The sequence below is a fragment of the Engystomops pustulosus genome, chromosome 4 (genome assembly GCF_040894005.1).
Source record: "Engystomops pustulosus chromosome 4, aEngPut4.maternal, whole genome shotgun sequence".
In the NCBI taxonomy this organism is placed as follows: Eukaryota; Metazoa; Chordata; class Amphibia; order Anura; family Leptodactylidae; genus Engystomops; species Engystomops pustulosus.
Window position 1 is genome coordinate 165,314,398 of NC_092414.1, and position 21,384 is coordinate 165,335,781.

The 21,384-nt window shown below is 39.5% G+C and overlaps 1 protein-coding gene across 4 annotated transcripts in view; it reads right to left on the bottom strand.

Moving 5' to 3' along the window:
• Positions 1–20,396, bottom strand: part of ZNF710 (zinc finger protein 710) — a 54,225-nt gene extending 33,829 nt beyond the window's left edge. The window contains exons 1-2 of one of the 4 annotated variants that reach the window (XM_072148452.1): positions 20,107–20,396; positions 7,330–7,392 (exon numbers count right to left, since the gene is read on the bottom strand). The gene's annotated coding sequence lies outside the window, so the exon portion shown is untranslated. Of the gene's footprint in view, positions 1–7,329; positions 7,393–19,859; positions 19,946–20,106 lie in introns of those variants that run through there. The other 3 variants (XM_072148451.1, XM_072148449.1, XM_072148450.1) reach the window with 3 other exon arrangements.
• Positions 20,397–21,384: the final 988 nt, after the last annotated feature.

Below are 21,384 nucleotides of genomic sequence, written 5' to 3' on the forward strand. Positions count from 1 at the left end.
TTTTACAGCTAATAGCAATGCCAACTATCCAGGATCTCTACATTGACTTTGCTCGGTTGTTTACTGAAGTAGATCCAAAGAAGACTTTACTCTAAATTCAGTCTGCCATGGAACACCATCTGGATCTTCCTAAATGAGGAAATCAACCTCAGCACTTAGCTCTATTTGTATAGCAGGAGAGGAATTAGATGCATTTATACAGGGAAAAGAGATCCCTATATTTGCTTTTCCATTTTAAGCTACATGAAAAGCCCAAAAAACCCCAAAAACCAGACAAAAGAATTGGTTGAAGCAATACTCACCCCATTAATCCCCTGCCACTCTTGGTATGGCACTTCCGGCGTCCCCTGCCGATCCCGGCTTCCTGGGCCTTCCTTTCTGCACAGGAAATGACAACTCAGCCAATCCTGGAGTCAGTGTTGACTTACTTCAGCTAATGATGGGATGAAATGGGATGGATAAAGTCTGTATTCTTATGTTTTGTAACTCATTTTGAGTGTCGGGCAAAATCTTTTAATTAATCCTTAAATAGGAATACATTGAGGTATCTCTGAATCCATCAGACTATAAATCTGGAAATGCATTACAATAACAATAAATTGCAATGCCGTTTATACGAGTGATATTTGTTATGTCTACTTGCCTCTGTAGGAATAAGAGTTAATGCAATATCTAAGGCAGTGGATATGAAAACCTGGGCTGTGTCTTTTTTATCAAATTAACCAGCCAGCTATCTCATCATTAAAATAACCTCATTTCCTCCTGCAGATATAAAAACAGCTAATTAAAGTATATGCACCTCAGACATTGCTACGGAGATACATTCTGTGTTTGCTGAGACATGACCATATTCATTTCAATTCAAGGTCTCATAGTAGAAGATTTCACCGATGCAGATATACAATTTTCTATTATGTATGGCGTAAAGAAAAAATGAACTTTTTAGTGAAAGGCTCATTGAAAAGGGTTTGCCAGTGTGAGGGAGAAGAAGTCACACGGCTAAGCAGCCCTCCCCTACTTACAGTGCTGGATCAAGACATGAAAACATAGACCTCTAGATTCTTGCTGACCCTGACGATGCTCCTTTTTTTTGCTATGAGCTGTAAAAGAAAGCAGGGAAACTGGACAAGTGATCAGAACCAGTATTCATTAACAATCCAAACTAAATCCAAATGCACATGAACATGTGAGTTATCGTACCGCAAACAACAGAACACAGGTCCGTTATTGCGGGCCATATGTCATCTAAGTGTCAAGTCCGTTTATAAACAAATGACAATAGTAAAATATTGTCCAAGCCGTGACCACAAGTAGGAATAGGACCTGCTCTATAATCTGGGTTTAGGCAGTCGGCTCATACACTGAGCCGTGGAAACCACCGCCGTGTATGTGAGCCCATTGAGATACATGGGGCTGTGTGCTAGACATTGTAACTACAGCTAGTTACTGTTCCTGTACATGTAGCCTTAGGCTGAGAACACATAGGGTGAGTTTGTTGCAGGTAACCCACAAGGGAATTGTCTATGGCTAACACACTGCGACTGACATTTGCAGCACAGTGGATGGGATATTCTCGAGTATAAGCCAAGCTTTTCAGCACAAAAAATGTGCTGAAAAACATCGCCTTGACTTATACTGGAGTCAAGAAATAAAAACAAACAGTGTACCCACCTTCCGACGCCCCCCTGGTAGGTCCTCTTCTATACAGCGATGCTCTGGCATCGGCTCCGTGTTCCGGTCCGTCGCAGGGATCGTGACCTCAGCCACTCGCTGACATTCTACTATGTGCACGGAGCCAATGCCGAAGCATCACTGTATAGAAGAGGACCTGCCAGGGGGGGGCGTTGGAAGGTAAGTACACTGTTTGTTTTTACCTACAGGCCCATATTGTGGGCAGGGGATGCAGGCTATATACTACAGGGGGCAGGCAGGCTATATACTACAGGAGCTGGCAGGCTATATACTAGAGGGCTGGAAGGCTATATACTACAGGGGGCTGGCAGGCTATATACTAGAGGGCTGGAAGGCTATATACTACAGGGGCTGGCAGGCTATATACAACAGGGGCTGGCTATATACTACAGGGGGCTGGCAGGCTATATACTACAGGGGGCTGGCAGGCTATATACTACAGTCAATAGGTTTTTCCAGTTTTTTTGTTAAACTTAGGGGTCTCGGCTTATACTCGGGTCGGCTTATACTCGCGTATATACGGTATACAAAACCTGCAAAACTGTATTCTGCTGTAATCCATAGCATGTTAATTTAACCAATGGTTAACCAATTTAACCATTGCAATGGACAGGTTGAACTCCACCCTCAAGCCACATTCCGAGGGGTTGTCCAGGGATACAAATTTTGATATATATTGCTGAGGCGAGGCTGTAAAAACATTAAAGGTCTTGTCCACTTTCAGCAAATAATTGATATTGTTTGTGTAAGGAAAAGTTATACAATTTCCCAATATATTTTCTGTATCAATTCGTAACAGTTTTTTACATCTCTGTTTGCTTTGTTCTATGGAAAACTTCTAAGTTTCTTCCGTGGATGTAATCTGTCCTTGGTGTGTGATGGACATGCAGGTGCAGGAACCATTACTATCACACAACTCCTATTACTCTTAGTGATAATAACGGCTCGTGCACCTTCCTGTCCATCACATCACCATGGACAGATTCTATCCACTGGAAGTAAATAGAGAAGCTTTTTACAGAAGTACAGCAAGCAGAGATCTAGAAAACCATAAGGAATTGATACAGTAAGTATATTGAAAAATTGTATAACTTTTCATTACACAAACAATATCAATTATTTACTGAAAGTGGCCAACCCCTTTAAACCTCTTACACTCTCTCCACGTTCCTGTTAGGCCGTGGCACTGCCAGTCTCTGTTTGAATACAGCCATGTGCTATAGCAGGCGTCTCAGAATAGAAATAGACAGACATACATAGTGAACACATACACAGACTAGTATCACTGTGCTCAGCTTCCTGAGAAGGCAGATAGAATTAACAATAGACCCCTTCTGCTATAGGGTCTGGTATAGTTACACCCTTTGCCCTATGGTTAAAACAGCCCTAATTCCTATGGGAAATAACAGAGGAGCAGGTTCTACAAAAAGATGCTCCAGCGATGTAATTTTATGTAGAATATACTTAGCCCCTTGGTGCCTTTAAGCAGGACATGAAATTATGAGAAGATTGGTCAGATATAGGGCATGTGCTACGGCACAATGGAAAAATGAAAAGCTGGAGCCTGATGGGAAAAACACTTTCACCTTTTCTCTTCATTCATCTTCCTACATACATGGGAGTTAGCAACAGATTACTACCTAGCTGTGCTTTTACTACACATTGTCCCCGAGCCAAATAAAGTCATTTTGTGCCCTTTATGCCAGGAAAAAACTGTATCTAGAGAATGCTGTATAATAGGATGCCATAAGGTTTGAACAAGCTAGAGAAACAGGTGAAATTACATATTTCATACAGGTTACAAGATGCTCCTGGATGTAATTGTACCCTCTGTATGGATGTTTTACCAACACCAATATTTTTCCAAAATTGTAAACCAGGACAAAACTGTACTTAGAAACAATGGCCCAGATTTTATTAAAGGGGTGGTCCGAAACCGTAAAAAAAACATTGCTGGCCGGGAGGGAGTTGCTTAAAAAAATTAAAATTTACTTAACTCAGTGATCCCTTCTTCTTTTTTTTAAACAATGGCCTAAGAAGCTAGAAGAAGAGTGGATTCTGCCAGAGGGCGCACACACCAGCACGTAAGTGTGCCTGGTTTACAATTCTTCATCCTGGTGGTAGATTTCCTTTGAAATATTGTATTCTCTCTTTTTTTGCCCATTGTAAAAGAAAAAAACTTTTGCCACGCATTCTGGATATGCAGGGGGTTTTGAGTAGAAGTGGCTCATACATTTGACTGCAGGTAAGAATCTCCACACAACGGCAAGATAAAAAAAAGTGACAGCCACCCCCTGTGGTCCAACAACAACACACCGCCGGCTGCAGCAAACGCTCCTGTGTGTCCAGCTGCGTCACATCTCTTATACTTTTCTCTATCATGTTACAGAATTTTCACAAAAAGTCACCATATTTGACCGCAGTTGAGGATGCCAACTCCTTATCTCTTAACTTCAATATACCGTAGTTATAAAACAATGTATACTCAGCCGACTATAATCTGCCAAAGACATATTCATAGTTAATTTCTTATCATGGGAAATTTGTTAACATTTTACTGCAGAGCAAGGACTACGTCTTCCCTTCCCCCATAAAACACATAATAAATACTCAATGCAAAAGAGAAAGAGAAAGAGAGAGAGAGAGAGAGAGAGAGAGAGAGAGAGCAGGCAAGCACAAGAAACTAAAAAGGATCTGAACACAGGAAGAACATAAAAAGAAAAGCAAATGCATCAGCCTAGAGAGGGGGGAGAATGCACAAAAGAGAGAAATGAAAAGAGAGGAGGGGGAAAGAGTGATTGGGAAAAAAAAGAAAGGAGTGAAAAAGAAAAGGATTTTGAATAGAGAACTGTACCCAGATGAATGGTGTGTACATAAAGAAAAGATTGCCTGAAAAGACACAGCCACATGAAATAACCTCTCCTTCACAGGCACTGCCAATCACAAGCACAATGCTAATGCTTCCTTTCCTTCCTTGTTCTTCTACTTTCTGCTTTTCCAATGTGGCTGAGGAAACGCTACTAAAGAGGGGGTGGGAGGCTGGAGTCTTAAGTCATTGACCTAAACTTTCATATTAATATGGGGAAAGAGCCCAATACATGGACAGTAGCGGGACAGTAAGGTGCATTACAAGCATTTTCTGTATACAGGCGGTCCACTACTTACAGACACCTGACTTTCAGACGACCCCTAGTTAAAGAAGGAACCTTTTGCCCCCTGTGACCTCTGGTGAAGGTCCCAGACTGCAACGATCAGCTGTAAGGTGTCTGTAATGAAGCTTTATTGATAAGCCTTGCTCCTATTACAGCAAAAAATTTTGAAACTAAAATTGTCTCTGGGGCAAAAAACATTTTTGTCTGGATCTATAATTATAAAATATACAGTTTTGACTTGCATACAAATTCGACTTGAGAACAAACCTATGGAACCGATCTTGTACATAACCTGGGGACTGCCTGTACTGAGAAATCAGGGAGCACACTGGAGGTTGTCATCTCATACTGATACCATTTATAGGACGGAATAAAGTCTGCATGATTTGTTACAAGAAGCCTAGATATCCTATTACTTGCATATTCACATGGAGCAGATAAATTGCAGTAATGTGACTAGTCCGCTTTCTATCCATCTCAATGCCTACATGTTATTTTCTGCAGTTCCCATTCTACTGTATGGAACTTGAAAAAGCCTATCCCAAGTGCATCTACCTTTAGGTCAGACTAGGTTCTTCCACTGTTGACTGCTGATGCTGTTTGTCATGATTTCCTGTCCCAGCTTGTCCTGTCAGCCAGGAGGCAGCATCTAATGCCTACGCTAGTTCATACCTTCCAAAATAGAAGGGGAGTCACTCAGTGCCCCCACTATCTAATAATATCATGTCTGCTTTATTTATACTAATGGAAGTAACCCACCACTGTATAGTGCGCCATCAGGAGCTATACATGGGATGATACTGGAAGAACTCCTTATTCCAGGAGCTGCAGTACAATGGGATACAATACACGTTCTCCTGTATAGCTTCTGGCTTGGTACAAGGTCCAGATGTTGAACCTCAATCCATCCAATACTGGGCTATCATGAGGATGGGTGAAAACTATCAAAATTGGATCCTTTGACCCGAAAAACCCTTTAAGGGTACCTTACAAAAGCCCAACATATATTTGTATAAATCTATTAGAATGTGGATGGAATGAATGACAATTCAGTTGTTTTTTCCATTCAGCAAGGTTAAAACCAGCATAGGCCTTATTTCTAATGAGCACTAAATTCTTACCCAATAAGGCAGTAAAGAATCATGCATCTGATGTCTAAAAACTCATTTTTGGCTTCACCTACAATTTTCTATCTGAAGTAATGTAAAAGTCAAGTTTTAATGAAATGTGAGAAATACAATACTCATTTTGCATACATAAAATGCTGGATACTCTCAATCCGGTTGCCATTGCTACTGTATGTCATATTTTTTTTTTTTTTTTTTAAAACAATACAGTAAAAGATATATAGGAGAAATCATTCATTTTTTTCAGTTATGGTTATGTAGAGATCTGTATAATGACTCAGTAAAAAATAATAATTATAAACACAATATGATAAAAAGGGATCATACTAATCATCTTCATTTCAAAGCCATTTAATAATATAAAAAAGGTCTCTCCTCTTAGGTTTAGTTCACACCTGTGTTGAAGATAAGACGCTTCATGCTGCGCTACTTTTTCAGCAATTTATAATGGTTGGGGGAATAGGACATGCGCAAGTGTGAACTGAGACTTGGGGGACATTTATCATATGTTTCTGAGGTAAAACTGTTCTAGTTGCCCATGGAAACCAATCAGAGTTCAGCTTTGATTTTATAAACAGCTGTGGGAAAATGAAAGCTGAGCTCTGATTGGGGCAACTAGAACAGTTCTGCTTTAAGAGACGTCTGATAAATCTCCCGCATAGATTCAGTAACAGGAAAATAAGGTTTACTTTTTATTACACGGCTAGAAAAATGCTAGATATAAGTGGCTATTATAATAACAGCCCACCTAACTGAGTTGATATGATTAGTTGTCTGCCTTTCCATTGTACAGTGAAATGTGGAGTTAAGGTATTTAGAATTTTAAACAAAATTCTACATGTTGCTATAGCAAAAATTTTCCAAACCCTTACAAACCATGAAAGAGTGTTATTTTATTACCATGCCGAAAATATTTTTTTTAAATAATAGTAAATCTATTGAGAAACGAGCCTCCAACACAGTCTGAAATGGTGAGCAAGATATTGCTCGCTCTGATTTGTGTGTAGGCCGAGCTTTATTACAATTTGGAAAAAAGCATAACTTACTGAAATAAGGAAATATATATAGACATATAATAGTTGAAACTTCCAGTTTTTTGGAAGCCGGTATGACACGCGTTACTCTGTGGGCTTGCATGTAATTTTCATATAGCAGCGCTAAGACCTTTATACATAGCAATAGAGAGACATAAGATGCAGCTCTATCATTCTTTACCACATGGAGAAAAAAAAGTTGTCACTCCAATTACTCAGCATCTTCCTTCCTACGATTATTGTAACCCTTTAGCAGCCATGACAATTACAGCTTGGTTTTCCCCCCCGAGGATTACTTGACATACAGATGGTAATGATACTTACTGCTAAACATGGGAGTGTTGACTTCAGGCACCAACTGTTGTAGAGTCTTCACCAGTGATCTGTCTAAATGAGAAAATGACATATTGCATTAATACGTTTGTAAATCTGAATGTTTTTTAAACACAGTTTATAATTGGCAATAATAAAACATATGAAGAAAACTAGCTAGGAGGAACAAAGGGAAATTACAAGCTTATATTCCATATACATACAATACATATACAGGCAGTCCCCGGGTTACTAATACAAGATCTTAAGTTGAATTTGTATGTAAGTTGGAACTATATACTTTGTAATTGTAACCCCAGTAAAAAAAAATGTTGGCCTTTATAACTATTGGATTTTTAAAATGTTGGGTTTTCATGAGAACCAGAATTAATAATAAATCTTATTTGCAGACACCTTTGATAAGTGTTATAGCTGTTTATTGTAGCCTAAAGATATAGTACAGTAAATTACCACAACTCAGAGGTCCGTTTGTAACTAGGGGTCGTCTGTAAATCAAGTCTTTTTAAGTAGGGGACCCTACTTAAGGACACCCGACGTACAGATGACCCCTAGTTACAGACAGACCTCTCTGACCACTGTGACCTCTGGTGAAGCTCTCTGAATGATTTACTTCAGTCCCAGTCTGCAATGATCAGCTGTAAAGTGTCTGTATTGAAGCTTGATTGATAATCCATTACCGCAAAAAATTTTGAAACACCAGTTGTCACTGGGCCAAAAAATTTTTTCATCTGGAACTACAATTATAAAATATACAGTTTTGATAAATTCAACTTAAAAACTAACCTATGGAACCTAGCTTGTCCGTAACACGTCTGTCTGTCTGTATTGTTCTCCTACAGGAGCAACATGGGCTTGGGCACCAAGCAATAAGTTACTGTTTTATTTACCTATTGACCTAACTTGTGGCTTAGAATGGGTTAACATGTAATGATCATTGTATGAGTGCTAAAAGCTCATCTATTAGAATACAACATCATTAACTCAACTGCACAAAATATACCTTATAGGGGTAAACTGTTATACTTTTGACATCCTGCAAATCTTGGTAAATATTCAGTTACTTATCTAAGGGGAAGGGGGTACATGTTCTCATGTGACACTAAAATAAAAAAACTGTAAAACTTCATAAAAAAATAAATACATAGAGCAAAATGTAGACAACTTATTGGCTCATACTTCACAACGCAAGCACAGAAGTGATCTAATGCAGCTAGACAAATTGCTCAAGGAATATGTAAATCCATGTCGGACCTCAAAAGCAAAAAACTGTATACACCACTAAAAAGATATCAGGACTTGGAATTCCCTAGAATTTGCTCATGGGAGAGGATAAAGCAACAGGAAAGATAAATTTAGAACACCTAAAACCAATCCATCATCCTGTGCTCTGATTTCCTTCTTAAAGGAAATCATCAAGAAACAAGCAACATTTTTGCTTCGAGATAATGTACACATTTCCTACTATTTAAAAGCCAATTATTTGTGCAAGATTCCCAACTCCAAGTCAGGCTGGATCTCATCCAAGTAAAATCTTCAAAGTTACCAAAGCAGCTACTAGTACAATTTGTGAGCAGCGATACAAAAGTAAAGATGCTTTACATACAGTAAACCTGGTTACACAGGGTTATAAGTTATCAAATCCATCATTTAAGAAAAATATATTCTATCAACTGTACAGTGAAAGGAAAAGCTGGTTAAAAGGATAATGTGTCTGAATACTATTCTTTAAATAATAAAAAGCTTTATCATTTCCCACTACATTTTGTGTGCCGGATTCTCAAAAAAATCTGTCCTGTCCATGTGATGAAGGTCCGCCTCACTGTGACTTTGGTTAAATGCCCACATCCAAGGCGATTCGTGGCTATTAAATTTGTTTTACGTTTTTAAAGAAAATCTACTTAAAATCCATCACAATAAACCAGGGACAGTTACTCATAGATCCAGGTACTGTGAATGCGGTAATTTCTTATATTTCTTCTAAAATCAGCTTTTAAAACTATGCTAATGTGCATGAAAGGCTCCCGATGTTGATAACAGAGCCCTCTCTGTGCTGTAGCTTCACAGGCTGTTACACTGCCTTCCCCCTACTCCATGAGCTCTTCCCCCGCCCTCTGCCTGATATAATCTTACTGCTGCACAGGAGGTTTCAGAACACCTTGGGAGGGGGGAAGTTCTCCTAGTAGACTGCAACAGCTTGTGAATCTGCAGCATGGAAGGGTTCTAGTAACAACCCCAGGAGCGCTTCCAACTCATTAGTATAATTTTAAAAGTTGATAATAGAAGAAAGGAGGCCATGGATAAAAAATATAAGAAGATTACCACAGTCACAGTGCCTGGATCTATGAGTCAGCGTCCCTGGTCTATTATGATGGATTTGATCATATCTGTCATTTAATGGTCATTATGCCTCTGCTTGTCATTCTTGCGGCATTAGGTTTTTTTTTTTTGTCTGTGAAAAAACCCCCAGATAAATTAAAGATTGTATCCTGGACACTATCTGTTTTTTACAGATAGCACTTGTATGCCATCTGAGGGCTGCAGTTGTCCGCTGCCCTATTGAATTATACATTGGGGTCAGTGAAAATAGTCCAGACTAGGACATGTTCTACTTTGTACTGAAACAGACCCACGGACCATTAATAAAATAGACATACACATTGCTCCACTGCAGCTAGTCACGTGTCTGTTTTCACTGTCATGTGCATGTGGTTGAACTTGATGGACATGTGTCTTTTTTCAACCGTATAAACTATGATTACATTTACTACCAAATGACTGAAAGTAAGTAAAAAATAAAGAAAATTCATGCAAATCAAAGGAAGGGGCTCTCTTACTTCCTATGGATCATGGGAAAATATGCAAATAAGTTTTCCAGGATGGGAAAAAGGAAAACTTCACCTCTTTTGCTACCTCTTAACGCAGCCCCATTAACATCAAGCATGACTTTTAGGAAACCTAATGACATGATGTAGGATTAAAGCCAGACCAGTGTATCCATTCCAGAAGGAACAGATTCCTGACTGTAGATAGCACTGTTTCAATGTGGTTGTGTCTCTTCACCTTCACATCTTTTTTGCTACCTCTTAAGCACTTAACACTAGGCAGCCTGAAATGGCAAGGTGTCCGTAAGGAGAGCTCTTATTTGGAGCATAGTGCAGATGTCACAGTATTTCAGTATTTGACATTTTACTCTACATTAAAAGTAAGCGTGAAATTATTTTGTTGTACTATTGTAAGTCATTCAGCTCATTCAACTTTTCTACATATAGCTATTTATAGAATTATGCCATTAAAAAAAGATTAGGGTGTCTGTACATACGTGTTTTGGTATTTGATTATAGCAACTTTTATTCTTAGATAAAAAATAAATAATATAACTTGTAATGTGAGACGTACAAGTGGTGATTTCAGAACTACTCGGTGAAATAGAACTAGCTGAGGTTACAGGTTGTACCACTGTAATAAGTAGTAAAAATCAGGCAAGTATTTTGGCATTGAGAATGCGGCAGAACTAGGAGGCCTCGCTGCGGATCACCATGTGGATTTGTTCCATTCAGCAGGGTTATTTAGCGTTCAGTTGTTGTGGTATTAGCTCTGTTTCTTGCAACATTTTTGGTGACAAAAACCATGGCAAGATAGGGTGCCAAATAGGAATATTCCAATGTGGATTCCAACCGTTTTTCCATGCTGAAAAGAATGGGGGAGATTTATCAAGGTTTGTCACTGGTTTGTACTTTCTACTCCTTACATCACATCCATGCCGAGTAAACGGGGAGGCCTAATGAAGGGGGTCGGTCCAGGCCACAGAGTGGACTATAGCAGTGTGGGAACAGCACACACACTTGTGCATTAGCTATAGTCTGCCCCTGTTCCTCCGCCTGGAGAGATGTATGTTAACCCTGCCCTGCCCCGTTGTGGCCAAGTCTGGGCCAGGTCCTATAGATTAAGGCCTGGCAGTGCCCACTCCATGCACCATAGGTAAGGAATTACAACTTTTTTAAAGGTTGTATGCCAATATATATATATATATATATATATATATATATATATATATATATATATACAGCATAACCTGCAGGGCAGGGGGATATCATGCGCTGGTACATAATGCGCCTGGTAAGGATAAGTGTCTATTCTTTTGTGATCAACATATTACACACTGATTCAGAAATCAAAATTGTGTAAATACATCCCTTGTAACTATTTTGGTAATAGAGCAAGATGGGTCCTGAATATACAACATCATCAACAGTATGATACTGTATATTATACTATACTGTACTATTCTGTATTACATAAATACACACTGTGAAAACCCAGGGAACTTCCATCTAGTTCCTAACTTCCCACTAAAACTTAAGTACATTTACAGTAGAAATCATTAAAAAATTATTCTCAGGAAGGAACTCAACCTAGCACAAAGAACTTTCTGGGGTCAAACCGACTGAAATGAATTGCGACTGATTCTTTTTTTGCTGTATGACCTATAGCAATTATGCTTTTATTACTTGACGACTTGCACAATATACAGACAACTTGTTGCCATTGTAGAGCTGCACTGCAGCGCACAGGGAGCAAGATGAAAGCCTTTGCTAATTACATGTTTACTAACCCTCCGAAACCTTTTAATTTCCATTAAAAAGAATAAATACAGTCGGCTGCGGTTTGAAACAATGCCTATATTTACTTGGAGATTTAAAGAGGAGGAAAGACATTGCTGCGTTTGGAGAAAGACCTTATACAAAGTTTAATGGCTATCACTATAGAAGACACAGCGCTATAGTTATCTGCTAAGTATAACATCCGGATATCTTTCTCATCACTGCCTGGAAATCGGAACACCCTCATAGATCAGAGATGATCATGAGAAGCTCCTAATTTTACTACTGACATAATGTCTAAAATGTATTGTATACCACCTAAAAATATTAGGTACCATCACAGGAATACAATAACCAAACCCATTTAAAATCATAATGAGACGTATAACATAATTCCAATAAGTCCAAATTCTGCCTTTTCCATGGCATGACAATAATTATTTTTTGGAAAAAAAAGCTGTAATAAAAAACTAAAACTTAAAACCTTCCCATTTAGACAATAAAAAGATTATGTCTAAAGATAATAAAGAATTTGGAATCAGGTGAAGCAGGAAAAAGGCAGGTCTGAATGTAAGACCATCAAGCTGCCATTTCTACTACAAGCAGCATATTCTAGTACAGTCTAAAACTACTGACTTCTGGTTTTTCATATACATAACAGATGTAACATAGTTTTCATTTGCAATTTTCACCATAATTCAGGCACATTAAACTAAACACATTAAACTACACTTGTCCACATGCTATGCCCAGGTACAGCCCAGGTGATCGCACTGCTGTGTGCAAGGAGCCTATGAATCGATGGTGTGAAGTATTTCATGTCTCAGGGTAACTGCAGGTAGTGTGTGACGGCTGCTGGATTTTCCCCAACAATAATACCGAATCAAACACAAGCCACAATCGTCTGGTTTTTGGTGTGCATGATGCCATGTTTCTGGGCACAACTTCCGCACCATGATCTGCAGCAATAAGCGACAGGTTAATTATTTACTGCAAATGAAAAAAAATTTCTGCGTTGTGGGGCACATTTACTTAGGCCCTAGCGCTGGTTTTCTAACGGACTTTGCACATTCTTTTAGGTGCAAACTGCTTGCACAGGTATTTAAGAAATGTCTGCACCACAATTGTGTCGCGGCTGCACTATGCTTCATGCAACACAAATTAGGGGGCGTTCCAGTGCTCAATACGATTGTGCGCCAGATTTAACATGCAAAGTCTGACAGAATTGTGTTGCACGCCCTATGTTAAAGGTGCACCAAAAAAAGTTGGTGCACTGCACCTGTGTGTATAGAATTACCATCAATACCACACCCTACAATGCTACTGTACTAGCTGTGGATTTGAAGTGTCGCAAATCCGCAACATGCACAGATAAGGTCGGTGATGCATTTAGTTGTCATATCACGCACATGAGATTACTATTACCTTACTTGATTTTACCAAAATCATTCAAATACCAGGTAAACTCTGCAGTTTTCAGCATTGGTGCCCATTCTTTTATACTGCATATATATACGGGTACTGACGTGGCACCTTATGATAAATTAAGATGCTTTATACAGGACTCTGGTGTCTTCTGCTTCTGTTTACACATTCTGCTTGGTTGGACTTTCATCCTAATTTCCATGTATGAACAGTCCTTCAGAGACATCACAGTTTACTAACAGGTGTAAATTACATAAATGACAGCTGCTGGGGATTAGAAATGGATTTAGCTGGCAATTTGCCTTTAAACAAAAACAACTAAGTGAAAGGAAAATGATTTTTTTTTAAATAAACAAATGGGGACGGATAGAAAATCATGATCCCCCCCGCTTTAGGAGTGGATTGACACATGTCAGTCATGTCCATCTATAAGTTTTATACCAGTTTTAAAACTGACTAAATTTTTGTCAGATGGCACAACATACACAATGCTGTCGGGTTTGCCAGAATGATCTCTACAGAAAACTATAGGATCTGCTTTGGTTTTAGTTTCTCTCCGGTATTTCTCCACCACGCCAGAGGTGAAACTAACCCTAGGGCTTCCTGCACCCAGCTGTTGCTCTTGGACATGTACTAGACATTGGGGCACATTTACTTATCCGATCCAAGGAGTTCACAGACGATAATGCACTGTGCTGCATTTCACCAAGATGGTGCGTCCGATATCCTGCATGTGTCGCTTCCCTGCTCAGGTCCCCCGGAGTTCACCATCTTCTTCCTGTTGTACGTAAGTGCATTGTTTTGTTACACAATTCGTAACTTTAATCCCGTCGGATCTTCCAACGGCACACCCTCTGATTTCTGTCGCATGAAGCCAGCGCAGCCGCGCCCTAATCCGATCACATGCAACACAATCCCAGTGCAGACACCTGTAAAATACCTGTCAAAGCTGCGCAAATCTCAAAAACGTCCAACCAATGTGCGATCCACGACCCTTAGTAAGTAAGACCCATTGTTTTATTGGCTAGCACACATACCCATGTATTTCTATGGGGTCATAGAGTTGTTTCCACAGGTCCATGAGTGAGCCGACTGTCTGAGCCGTAAAAGTCAAAAGTCTTTTCTACTTGTATTCATGTGTGAGTGGATATCAATTGCCAATGCCACACTGGTGGCAAACAACAGACCACAGGGCCATTGTTTTTGGCAAGTGAAAAGCACATATTTGCATGGTAATTAGGAAAAAAGGACAGAAACTGAAAAAACTGATGCTTTTTCAAAAAAACGGATGCGTTTTCATGGACTGCTTAAAAACGGTCCAAAAACGGGTTCAAAACCCCACGCGTGCCACCGGCCTTAGACATTAACTCAGACAATTGTTTATAAACCAGCCTGACATAAAATGATAAAAACAATACAAGATCTATCTGTAAATTTTAAGACTTCACAGGTAAAAGGGCAACTGGTTCTGAACTTCGGACCCAAAGTATTCCAATATTATGTCCACAATAGTTATAGGGAAACATCATATACTAAGCTGACATTACACAATGCAATTGCTTCAAAGATTTCCATTTCCACACCTACTTAAACACCTAGCCAAGAATTGTATTGGGCCCAGATGCTCCAGTAACTCTTCCTTTAGATAGGATAGTGTGATGCGGAAAGTAGCAGTCTGTCACGTTGCGATACAAGACATAACACCTTCGTAAGTCATTTAAATTAATGTAAATTTGTAAATCGCCCATTTATACACTCAACTCTTACACGTTACTAATGCGGTAGATTATGAAAAGTGAGATTTTCAGGCTGCTTCCAAGGATCGTGGGTAATGACATGCAAACATTCCCATTTATAGGCTTCATTTTCCTGTTCCTGACACATAATACAGCTCATGAAGCATCACCTGGATCTAAGCAGAAAACCAATTCAGACAGGGATGAATAAGATGTATTGCTCGTGCACATAACCACTTACCCAAACAGCAAGATAATAGATGGATTTTAATTCCTGAAGTGGCCCTCAAACAGTAAAGATATATTGAAAAGCAAACATATGAAGAAGAAAAACACAGTGTAGATAGATAGATTTATGTATATTTTTCTATAAATCTGCCTATCACATGAGGACTAAGCATATGTCCACATGAGACATTTACGCTACAGATTTTCCTATGTGGATTTGTGGGTGGAAAAACCACAGTAACAGCACAAGCGGTGAGTTTTATGTAAATCTCTCGGACACGTTGTGCAAAAAGATCCTTAGTGGAGATTGACATGTGATGTAGATTATTAGTCCATAACAAGTCAATTTTTACGCTGAATGGATTTGCCTTTTCTATGCATATTGCTAATTCAAGAAGTAGTAACAAAATAACAAAACCCAGAACAAAAGTAACAATTTTGTTTAAGCTGATCAACTGGCCCTACTCTTAATGTTCCAGTAAAGTTTCCATTTTCTAGGTCTGTTTTCCGGGACTTGTAAGGTCTTGAAATCTTAAGAACACTGTAATTTCATGCATGAAATACATCTAAGTTATAAAAAGATATTATTCCTTCAGGGGAAGTACAGACACTAGCACCTTTGAATTAAATAAATTGCTGAATTCTTGTAGATGAAGTGGGTTGGACCTCATTTTATGTCTTTTTCGTACAGTTCCTAAATCTCTTACAAAGCCTTCATAATTGTTGATATAATTATGTATTGATTATATAGTGACAATTAGACAGACTATGTAACATTACCAATTACCATCTACATAAGACTTCTCTGTGTACTTATTCCAAATGGAACATTAAATTTGCAGTGTAAATATATGCAGTATGCAGAAAATCAGGATAATAATGGAAATAATTCATGTACAGGGATAAAAAAAATACTAGGAAAAAATGGAGTAAGGGAAATCAGAAAATAAAAGAACATCTCGAGCAAGTAGTCAAAACTACAGTAAGACTGAAGAGGAAGACTGAAAGGGAGACTATCACCTCCCAAATCACCCCATAAGTAAAACCAGCGTTGTGTAGGGCTCTGTATAACCTTTCCAGATACTATTTTTTTGTTATTTTTAGAAAGAAATTCTGTTTCATTTTTTATGCAAATTGGCTTCTTAATTCACCAATGTTGGGGCTGTGCATTCTGGAGCACCTGATTTCTTTCTGAAAAGTGTATCAGTTTTTGTTGTGATGTGACGTGCTACGGGCTGCTTCTGGGCAACGTAGGGGTAAGAAATCAGGTGCACCAAGAGGTATAACCTTGTGCACCGAGAAGCTTATTTGTATAAAGATAAAAACGAAATATTCTCTAAAATGACAGGTCACCGGAAAACAGGATTTTATAAAAGGTGATTTATACGTTTCATGGAAAGGCCGATTCTGCAGTCCAGCATGGCCCAGTCCACACCCAGCTGCCATGGAGGTGGCATAATGGGAGTCCTAATTCCTGGCCATGCATCAACTTCATAAAGTCTTGATAAATCCCCCCCCACACACACACACACCTATTGAAGGGAACCTGTAAGGGCGATTTGGAACACTAAACCACCCACAGATCCTTATGGAGCAGGAGTTTAGTGTCCCAAATCGCCCTGTACAGCGCCTGTAGAACTGCACAAGGACTGTAGGTACAGCGCATACAGATTGAAGCCGTAATACTGTCCTTGCTTCACTTCCTTCATCACGGGAAGAGGCATCGGCGCGGGATCTTCTGATGTGGCTCATCGGACTCACATCCAGGTAAGTATTTCCTTTTTTTTTATTCCTAAAGGACCTGTAGTTGGTTTAGGGTCCAACAATGATCTGACAGGTCTTCTTTAAGTATTATAAAATGGGGTCAATAGACTAGTCCTATTGACCTTACAGAAGTAGGTTACTGGGAGACCTACTATAACTCAGGACTGTGTTTTGTAAATGCAAATACAAACACAACCACATACAAGTTACACATAAACTAAATCTTTGAATTACCAAAAACACATTTTTGGGTAATTTATAATAAAAACAAGCTTTAGCCTTCCTTCTGACAGTAAAATTTTTACTATATAATGAGACTTGGCCAATATTTAGATGTTAGTCCTAACATCTAACTAAATCTAACTACTTATAGCAGTATAGTGATAACATAGAGTGATACTATACTATAGTATGATATGATATGTACGTACAAGGCTAAAGAGTGCTTCAAATTTCGCACCACTCCATAAACGGAACGGATAAAACAATTTGAAAAAACATTTGTGTGTATATATATGTATACGGTAATTACATGAACATCATATATTAGCAGAACACAAATTATCAGCTAATAATTACAATATTAATGCAAAACAAATAAGAAATGACAAAAATTACTTCTGACCAATCTAAGCCCTACTTAGAAACCAACAGCAGTCTGTGAACTCACAGTCATATAGGGAATAACATGAAGGAGCCAAATTTCCCACTGGAGTCCAAAGCCAAAACTGAGCAGGAAAGAAAATACAAATATGAGAGACAGAACACCATGTGCAATATGCTCCTGCTCTATAACATGCTGCCTGCAGATAGGACATTATGTACAATCTTCTCAGCTCATCTTACTCTATAACATGCTACTTGCAGACAGGACAATATATACTATCTTCTCAGCTCATCTTGCTCTATAACATGCTACTTGCAGACAGGACAATATATACTATCTTCTCAGCTGTCATGCAACATGCTGCCTGTAGATAGGACAATATATACAACCTGCTCGGCTCTTCCAGCTCTATAACATGCTTCCTGCTTATTTTACACACACACACACACACACACACACACACACACACACACACACATATATATATATATATATATATATATATATATATCCTGCACAGTTCCTCCTTTTCTATAATACTGCCTACAGATAGGATGCCATGTTCAATCTGCATAGCACAGCCTGCTATAGGAACTGTTTGCAGATGAGAATTCATTTTTTACATGTCAGGTTCCCTTAATGATGAATACACCTTGTGGGTTACCATTTTCTTTGATGTCAGTAATAGTCCATGATAACTTATACTGTAGTAATACTACATATGTATACATATAAATGCCACATAATTTGGTTCACCTGACTGTTAGGAATCTTATCTATGGCCACCTTATGCCATGACCTGCAGGAGCATTGGGTCTGAGTGACCCTCTAGCTGTGGGCGATGCCAACACAGATGAGAACAACTTCCAGCATGTGTGCCAGCATTACATGTGTGCCAGCATTACATGTGTGCCAATATTACAGTGTGCCAATATTACAGTGTGCCAATATTACAGTGTGCCAGCATTACAGTGTGCCAGCATTACAGTGTGCCAGCATTACAGTGTGCCAGAATTACATGTGTGCCAGAATTACATGTGTGCCAGAATTACAATGTGCCAGCATTACATGTGTACCAGCATTACATGTGTACCAGCATTACATGTGTACCAGCATACAGTGTACCAGCATTACATGTGTGCCAGAATTAGATGTCTACCAATATTACATGTGTACCAGCATTACATGTGTACCAGCATTACAGTGTACCAGCATTACAGTGTACCAGCATTATAGAGTACCAGCATTATAGAGTACCAGCATACAGTGTACCAGCATACAGTGTGCCAGAATTAGATGTCTACCAATATTACATGTGTACCAGCATTACATGTGTACCAGCATACAGTGTACCAGCATACAGTGTACCAGCATACAGTGTACCAGCATTATAGTGTACCAGCATTATAGTGTACCAGCATTACAGTGTACCAGCATTACAGTGTACCAGCATTACATGTGTACCAGCATTACATGTGTACCAGCATTACATGTGTACCAGCATTATAGTGTACCAGCATTACATGTGTGCCAGAATTAGATGTCTACCAATATTACATGTCTACCAATATTACATGTGTACCAGCATTACATGTGTACCAGCATACAGTGTACCAGCATACAGTGTACCAGCATACAGTGTACCAGCATTACATGTGTACCAGCATTACATGTGTACCAGCATACAGTGTACCAGCATTACATGTGTGCCAGAATTAGATGTCTACCAATATTACATGTTTACCAGCATTACATGTGTGCCAATATTACATGAGTGCCAATATTACATGAGTGCCAATATTACATGAGTGCCAAGCATTACAGTGTACCATTGGGTCCTGGCACTGGCATGCAGTATGTGCCCACTATAATTACTTGTACTGGTTCCTATCACACTCCCCCCTGTGGGGACATGGGGCTTCTGTATGAGGCAGATGCCACAGGTAGGACTGCCATGCCCTGTGCCCATCCTCCTCCCTGGCTCAGCATCCTCTCTAGTTACACACAAGATAAAGTTTGCAGCTCCTGATGAGAAGAGCAATAACTTCATCCCGCACACAAGGGTCGTGTATGAGGAGACCTCCTATACAAGGAGCTGCTGCACATATATCACACTAATATTCTTTATCTCCTTCCTCCTTCCACTCTGACGTGTTTCACCATTACTCTGCTGCACCTTGGGCTGTGACTGACACAAGCGAATGTGGAAGTGAAAGAGAAGACATGCTGCTCCTAGTGAGGCAGCTCTCTCACACACACCCCCGTGCTGGCACCGTCCATGTCCCCCTGCCGACCCTTCCCAAGGGAGAACATACCATCCAGAGACCTCCATGGGGGGGGGGGGGGCAAGAGTGATAGAAGTAGTGCACCCTTTCATTGCCAGAGGTTATAAAAGTGCGGGACTTACCGTGAAGGTGAAGTGCAGGGGTCTCCTCCAGGCTCCCGGGCTGCTGCTGGGATGTCTTAGCTCTTGTTTCTCTCTCAGTCTTTGCCTCTCGCCTTGTCTGTAGCAGGAAGGAAGAAGGGAATGAGGCAGGGCTGACGTGAATGGATGCAAAACAGCTCCTCCTAAGCCTGCTCTCTGTGACTGCTGAGAGAGAAAGACAGAGGGAAAAACAGAAAGAGAGAAGCAGCCACCCAGCAGCCCTGTCTCTCTCTCTCTCTCTCTCTCTCTCTCTCTCTATCTCTTTTGTTTTCTCACTTCCTCCCCTCCTCCTCCTCCACCAAGTTTTCTTTCTCTCTTTACACCATAGACTGGGGATTTTTTTTTCCTCCCTTTGAAACTCCTCTGGTTGAATTAAAAGCAGAACCTGTTTTGTATTGTCCTTTCTTCCTCTTTTCTCTTCCCCCTTTTTTTGGTGTCTCTAGCAGTTTTGTTATGAAGGCAATTTTTTTTCCAGACAAAATATGAAATGTAGCCTCAGAGAATGGTGAATAATTTAACTATGGATGTAATGTTTCCCTTGTCAGGAATAAGAGGGGGATAGTGTTACATTTACCTCAGGACTGAAGGAAGCGTGGAGACCCGTGGACCTGGGAGTCACAATACAGCACTATACCACACCTGAAAGAAAACTATAGGACTACATATATCCACAGTATACATTTATATATAAATATATGTGATTTATCTCCGTCTTACATCCGTCTACATTTTTCTAATTCAAAAGAGTATCACATTTGCCATCCAGATGTCTATCTCTGAGTTATAGATTTTGTCGTCATCTCCCTCAGATTTATCTGTCTACCTGTCATTCACTTGAATAGGAGCTGAGCTGCAGTTCCCTGGTCCAACCACTACGCAGAAGACTGAGCTGTTTTTTTTCGGGTTGTGTTATTTTTGTGTGTTTTTAAAAAAATTTTTATTAAACAAAAGTTGTACAGGAGTAGTATCGGAAAAAAAGAACTAATATGGTTAATGAATAGGACTGCATGTAATACACAGTAACTAACAAGGCTGAGGGGACCAGAAAAAGAACACTGCACACAACTGACTGGAGATTTTCACAAGTAGTTGTAACAATTTGGTTGTTATCTCTTATCTTGTGAATAACAATCTGATCAGTAGAGGTCAGACTGTTGGTACTCCCACTTTTCACCAGAGTTTTGGTCCCGTTCTCTCTAAGTCATGGAGCACTAGGTTGGGCATGCGTCCTGTCCTGATGCTCCTCTTGGAGAGACGGAA